The following is a 7457-nucleotide window of genomic DNA, read 5'->3' on the forward strand; positions in this document are numbered from 1 at the left end:
TTATATATTCCTTATGATGTTCACATCCGGGTACAACGTGGGACACATATTTTTGGATTCCCCATCGAACGTTCAGAGAGGAGAAAGAAGGGTGAGTCATTTGAGGCAGTATATCCACACACCGGAGAAACCTAGGAGAAAAACAACTCAGTAAGTGACAGGGCAAAACCATGAAGAGTTCTAGAGGGAAGATGTTAGAGTAGCTCATTGAGAAAGGAGGCAGACAGAATGATTTCCAATTTCAATTTGATAAACAGGCAGGATCATCACTCAACTAAGATCAAGTACTTTCAACTCATTTGTCAATTTAGAGTATCAATTTATTTAGAGTATCAATTTGTGCATTATCTGTGCAGATTTATCAGCACTCATCAGCTGCAACCCTACTGTCAGAATTTTCTCTTAGGAATTTTCACTGAGGAATACTGTGGAAAGGGTATGATTCTGGGAGTCATGAGGCCCAAATTCTGGTCTCAACTCCACTATTGGCCTACTGATTGACCTAAGGTGTTACAACTTCTCAAAATCAATTTCATCTTCCTGGAATGGGGATAGTAATCTCTGCCTCTTCCTAACTCTCAGAGATATTGTGAGAATTGATTGAAATTGTTGATGTGCAAATTCATTAATTAATGCAATGGTACTTATTGAGCACTTATTGTTTGCAGAGCACTGTACTAAGCGTTTGGGAGAGTACAGTACAACAATGATCAGACACGTTCTCTGCCCACAACAAGTTTACAGTCTATTTTCAGAAAAAAATATGGAAATTTACTCTACAATCAGTTTTTCCACTGCACAAGTGTATACCTTCTGTTTTGAAGAGAGCACAACAGTTTATTCTTCTGACAACATACTTTTGCCTGGAAACTGCACAAAGGAATGATAGTGTGTAGGTGTGTAACATCAGCCTATGAGTTCGTTGTGGGCAGGAATGTGTCTGTTGCTATATTGTACTCTCCCAAGTGCTTGGTACAGTACTTTGCAGGCAGTAAGTTCTCAGTAAATACCATGGAATGAATGAATCAGACACAGAGTGTTTCACCATTAGTTTTACTTAATGCAGGTTCTGCGTTCCCCCCACATTTTCCATTAAGTACTCTCTCCAGGTATGCATGGAACAGTTTTTTTGTGATTCCCCATAAAACGTTTAGAGAGGAGAAAAGAAGGTGAGTCATTCCCACTGCCTTATCACATCATCTGATGGGCCAAAGAAGCATTCTTCCCCACAGTTTCCAGATGAGGTCTTCCATTTCCAGCTTTATCTGCAATTTTTTATTGTTTATATTATTGCCCCCCCTCCATTGGATGAAGGTTACTGATAGTTGAGAGTACTTAATTCCTTCTTACCTCCAAGAGATGATGAGAAAATGAACAACAGTAACTCTGTGCCAGAGTTTCCTCAGTCATATGTTAGCTTGCAAGTATATTATTTTAGATGAAATGTGACTTTGAGCATGTGATACTGTACAGAGTACATTTCTATGTACCCATGCCTGGCTGAAAGTTCTACTGCCCTGAATCCTGGATTATTGTGCTAATTTCATTTCCCACCATTCTACCTCCACTATTCAAATACCCAACATGCCTCTCAATGTCAGCATCTTTAGCCAAGAGAGTACAGATAGGGGGTAGGTAAGGAGCACTCCAGAGCTGTCTGTTCCACCCCCCTCTCACTTTTTTGGCAATAAAACGGGTTATTTCCTGTAATTGCTAATCTGATACAAGGTTGTAGGAGGTTGTAGCACCTTCACTCCAGGGGGAACCTGCTGATCTGCCATATTTCTGATAGATGAACTGCCTTTAGCGCGTTCTAAGCAGTGCTACCCATCTCAGGGTCACACCTGGAGAGTTTCCAGTACTCTACCAGTCATTACTACAGGAGGGAAAGTGAGGCAGAGGCATACCCATTCCATTCCTAGCTTGGGCAGTGGCTAGTGAGTGGAAGGAAATCTACTACAAGTCAAAACTCACCCGTGCTGGGTATCAGCAGCATGGGAAAGAGTTGAGTGTGAAGACACGTTTACTGCATGGAAGGATGCAAGGGTAAATCACTTCTTTATTTTTACCGAGAAAATTCTATGTATACACTACCAGAATGATTGCAGATAGAAGTGGGATGTTCTGGGACAGATGTGTATATGGCATCGCTACGGGTCAGACATTACTCAACAGCTTAAGACAAGAAGAAGTGCTAAGACCTCATCACTTGCAAAGTATGTGACCTTGGGCAAGTCACTTAACTTCTCTGTGCCTCAGTTTCCTCATCTGTAAAATGGGGATTCAATAACCATTCTCTCTCTTACTTAGACTGTGAGCCCAATGTGGAACAGGGACTCTATCTGACCTGATTATCTTGTATCTACCCCAGGACCTATAATAATATTATAATAATAATATAATAATAATTGTGGTATTTGTTAAGTGCTTACTATGTGCAAAGCACTGTTCTAAGCTCTGGGGAGGATACAAGGTGGGGTTCACAAACTTAATCTCCATTATACAAGCATAGAGAAGTTAAGTGACTTGCCCAAAGTCATAAAGCTGACAAGCGACAGAGGTGGGATGTGAGCCCATGACCTCTGACTCCCAAGCTTGTGCTCTTTCCACTGAGCCACGCTGTTTCTCTTATAGTACTTGGCACACAGTAAGCACTTTTCTATGGTACAGGGTAGATACAGTCATGGGGTAGATACAAGCTAATCAGGTTGGACACAGTCCATGTCCTATTTGAGGCTTACAATATCCATTTTACAAATGAGAAAACTAAGGCATAGAGAAGTTATGTGACTTACCATAGGCCACATAGCAGACAAGCAGCAAAGCCAGAAATAGAGTTCGGATCCTCCTGATTCCCAGGCCTGTGCTCTATCCACTATGCCATGTTATGTGACTTAAAAAAAAACACCACACAGTTTTAATTATCACTAAAATGCAACAAGGCATAGTGGATAGGTCACGGGCCTGGGAGTCAAAGTCAAAAGATCATGGGTTATAATCCCAGTTCCACCACCTGTCTGCTCTATGACCTTGGGCAAGTCACTCCACTTCTCTTGTCCTCAGGTACCTCATCTGTAAAATGAGGATTGAGAATATGAGCCCCACATGGGACTGAGACTATGTTCAACCTGATTTGCTTGTACCCACCGCCGTGCTTAATATAGTGCCTGGCACATAGCAAGCACTTAACAAATACCATTATTATTATTATTATTATCTAAATACTCATTAGCTACAAGGTTTGTGGAGATTGGAGGGCTATAGAAGGTAGCAAGGGGAAACTCATCATTTTAGGAACAGACAATTGAGGGATCTCTTGCCTTGTTTTATGCTGTCTAGTAGTTTCTGACCCATAGTGACACTATGAACATGCCTCTCCCAAAACATGCCACCTCCATCTACAATTGTTCTGGTAGGGTATCCATAGAGTTTTCTTGGTAAAAATACAGAGGTGCTTTATCATTGCTTTCTACTGTTCAGTAAACCTAAGTCTCAACCCTCGACTCTCCCCCATGTCGCTGCTGCCCAGCACAGGTGAGTTTGATTTGTAGCACATTGTCTTCCACTCACTAGCCATTGGCCAAGCTAGGAATGGAATCGGCATGCCTTTGCTTGACTCTCGCTCCCATAGCAGAGACTAGTAGAGTACTGGAAACTCTCCAGGTGCGATCCTGAGAGGGTTTTAGGAATCTCTAGTAAAGTTTATTTCTGTCAGATCGGTGTGGTACTGACTGGCTGAGCTAGCACCATCTTGACAGATCCTCATCACTCTTCTCAGTTAACAATTCCCCCCAGTTAAAATTGCTTCTGGGTAATATCAGCCCCAGACTGACTGACTGGTAGTGCTATCTAATATTCCACTGCCCTGGAATATGCCAAGGTATGACACTTTTCCTCTTTCCACTTTTCCCCTTTTCCTCTGTTCCTCCTCCCCTTCCCATTGCCCTGACTCCCTCTCTCTGCTCTACCTCCCTCACCGCCCCACAGCACTTGTGTATCTATATACATATTTATTATTCTATATATTTAATTAATTATGTGTATATATCTATAATTCTAATTATTTATATTGATGCTATTGATGCCTGTCTACTTGCTTTGTTTGGTTTTGTTGTCTGTCTCCCCCCTTCTAGACTGTGAGCCCGTTGTTGGGTAGGGATTGTCTCTGTTGTCAAATTGTACTTTCCAAGCACTTAGTACAGTGCTATGCACACAGTAAGCGCTCAATAAATATGAATGAATGAATGACACTCCAGAGACAGCAACTAGGGCATGCAAACCATGCAAACTATGGTATCACAATAGAGTTGCATAGGGTTGACTACGATAGACTGGCCTAATAATAAATAGTAATCGGGGTAAAGTGCAGTAGGTTACCTTCCGAGTCTGCTATCTTTGTAACTACATAAGGGTCTTCAGTTGGAGGCCAAACGATGAATAGCAAATGAAGATAATACACTTATTCTCCATGATTGACTATGAAATGTATCTAGGCACTTAAATAGGCATCCAAGAGGCCTTCTCAGACTGAGCCCCCTTTTTCCTCTCCTCCTCCCCATCCTCCCTGCCCTACCTCCTTCCCCTCCCCACAGCCCCTATATGTATGTTTGTACAGATTGATTACTCTATTTATATTTCTTGTACATATTTACTATTCTATTTATTTTATTAATGACGTGCATTTAGTTTTAATTCGATTTGTTCGACGACCTGTCCATATGTTTTGTTTTGTTGTCTGTCTCCCCCTTCTAGACTGTGATCCCGTTGTTGAGAAGGGGCCGTCTCTGTATGTTGCCAACTTGTACTTCCCAGGTGCTTAGTACAGTGCTGTGCACATGCTAAGCGCTCACTAAATATGACTGACTGAATGAATGAATGAAGACATTTAATTCTCTGGGTTATCCACCTTCCTAGTGGGATTGGGTAGGACAGGGGAGTAAAATAATTTGCTTTTCATTGAATTTCCAGGTCTGTTCTGGAATCCAATTCAGGAATGTTCTTATTGGGTCTCATGACTTTTGAGATTTCTTTCCCCAAATTATTTCAAAACTGACAAAATACGAAAGCATAACGATTGGGAAGTTCAAATCAATTAGTCAATCAGTGGTATTTATTGAACCCTAACTGTGTGCTGAGCACTGTACTAAGCACTTGGGAGAGTAGAATACAACAGAATTGGTAAATACGTTCCCTGCCCACAGTGAGCTTATAACCTAGAGGGGGAAACAGACATTAATACAGATATATAGTTTACAATATAACATTATCATGGTTGATATCAGATTATCAGGTTGATTCACAGATCACACCTTGGAGATAGAATATATTCAGCTATAAGGGAACCTGATAGGTTGTATCTAGTGGAGTTTCCATTTCTCTGTTGATAGCAAAGGTGGGACACACACTATTAATCAATCAATCATATTTTTTGAGCGCTTACTATGTGCAGAGCACTGTACTAAGTACTTGGGAGAGCACAATAAAACAGAATTAGCAGGCACTTTCCCTGCCCACATTGAGTTTACAGTCTTGAGGGAGAGACAGACATTAATATGAATAGACAGGCTAGATATTTGGAACACATTCTAGGTGTTCCAAACATCAGGAATAGATATCAATAGTCAACTTCAAGAGAGGAACCATCTTGACTAGGGAAAGATAAGGAGAGAGAGAAAGTTCTTTAAAGATTTGCATATCTGCTTCCTCCCAATAACTGTTCACAACTCCCTTCTCTGGTCTCTGAGATGAGCAATATTGTGGAATCCTAAACTACCGACCATCAGATCACTCAGTCAGATTTAGACCCAGAACTCTTTCACAAAGAAAAAAATGGTCAGTCCTAGTCAGAACTCAACAGAAACCCTCACTTACTATCAAAGTTGTCAAGCAGGCTGTCCCCTTATATATGGATGCAATCTGAAAATGCTTTCACAGAAGGCAGGTTGTATAGAGAGAAAACTTAGAGCTGCATTCATGCAGAGCAATGTACTAAGTGCTTGCAAAGTACAATTCGGCAACAGATAGAGACAATCCCTATCCAACAACAGGCTCACAGTCAAGAAGGGAGAGACAGACAACAAAATAAAAGAAGTAGTAAGTCAGGATAGTCATCAAAATAGATAAATAAAAGTATAGATAAATATACATCATTAATAAAATAAATACAGTAATAAATATGCACAAATTTACACAAGTGCTGTAGGGAAGGGGATGGGGTAGGGCAGAGGGAAGCAGTGGGAGTGATGGGGAGGGGAGGAGGAGAAGAGGAAAACGGGGGGCCTCCCGGAGGAGGTGAGCTCTCGGTAGGGATTTGAAGGGAGGAAGAGAGCTAGTTAGGCGGTTGTGTGGAGGGAGGGCATTCCAGGCCAGAGGGATGACAGGGGCCAGAGGTCGACGGTGGGAAAGGTGAGAACGAGGCACAGTGAGGAGATTAGCAGCAGAGTAGTGGAGTGTGCGGGCTGGGCAGTAAAAGGAAAGAAAGGAGGTGAAGTATGAGGGAGTGACGTGATGGAGAGCACTGAAGCTGATAGTGAGGAGTTTTCACTTCACATGAAAGTTGATAGGCAACCACTGGAGATTTTTGAGGAGGGGAGTGACATGCCCAGAGCGTTTCTGTACAAAGATAATCCGGACCGCAGAGTGAGGTATAGACTGAAGTGGGGAGAGATAGGAGGATGGGATACCAGAAAAGAAGCTGATGCAGTAATCCAGTCAGGATAGAATGAGAGATTGAACCAAGATAGCAAGATAGCGGTTTGGATGGAGAGGAAAGGGTGGATTTTGGCGATGTTGTGAAGGTGAGACCGGCATGTTTTGGTGACAGATTGGATGTGTGGGGTGAATGAGAGAGTGGAGTCAAGAATGAAACCAAGGTTGCAGGTTTGTGAGACAGGAAGGATGGTAGTGCCGTACATAGGGACGGGAAATTCAGGGAATGGACAGGGTTTGGGAGAGAAAAAAAGGAGCTCAGTCTTGGACATGTTGAGGTTTAGGTGGCGGGCAGACATCCAGGTGGAGATGTCCTGAAGGCAGGAGGAGATACAAGACTGGAGGGAGGGAGAGAGAACGGGGGAGGAGTTGTAAATTTTGGGTGTCATATGCGTAGAGATGATAGCTGAAGCCATGGGAGCGAATGAGTTCACCAAAGGTGTGAATATAGATGGAGAACAGAAGAGGACCAAGAACTGACCATTGAGGAACCTCTACAGTTAGGGGATGGGAGGGGGAGGAGGAGCCCACGAAGGAGACTGTGAATATACAGCCACAAATATGAGGAGAACCAGGAGAGGACGGAGTCCGTGAAGCCAAGGTTGGATAACATATTGAGAAGGGGATGGGCCACAGTGTCAAGGGCTGCTGAGAGGTCTAGGAGGATTAGGATAAAGTAGGAGCCATTGGATTTGGTAAGAAGGAGGTCATTGGTGAGATTTGAGAGGGCAGTTTAGGTAGAGTGGAAT

At 42.6% G+C, this 7457-nt stretch overlaps 2 non-coding genes across 2 annotated transcripts; one reads left to right on the forward strand and one right to left on the reverse strand.

Moving 5' to 3' along the window:
• The first annotated feature begins 1826 nt into the window (after nucleotides 1–1826).
• On the forward strand, nucleotides 1827–1964 carry LOC119924280. Its single transcript, XR_005449087.1, has one exon. It is a non-coding gene; the product is annotated as a small nucleolar RNA SNORA7 (small nucleolar RNA).
• A 1579-nt stretch (nucleotides 1965–3543) lies between these two features.
• Nucleotides 3544–3681, reverse strand: LOC119924281. Its single transcript, XR_005449088.1, has one exon. It is a non-coding gene; the product is annotated as a small nucleolar RNA SNORA7 (small nucleolar RNA).
• Between the last annotated feature and the right edge of the window lie 3776 nt (nucleotides 3682–7457).

Source organism: Tachyglossus aculeatus, unplaced genomic scaffold (assembly GCF_015852505.1).
Source record: "Tachyglossus aculeatus isolate mTacAcu1 unplaced genomic scaffold, mTacAcu1.pri scaffold_89_arrow_ctg1, whole genome shotgun sequence".
Taxonomy (NCBI): Eukaryota; Metazoa; Chordata; class Mammalia; order Monotremata; family Tachyglossidae; genus Tachyglossus; species Tachyglossus aculeatus.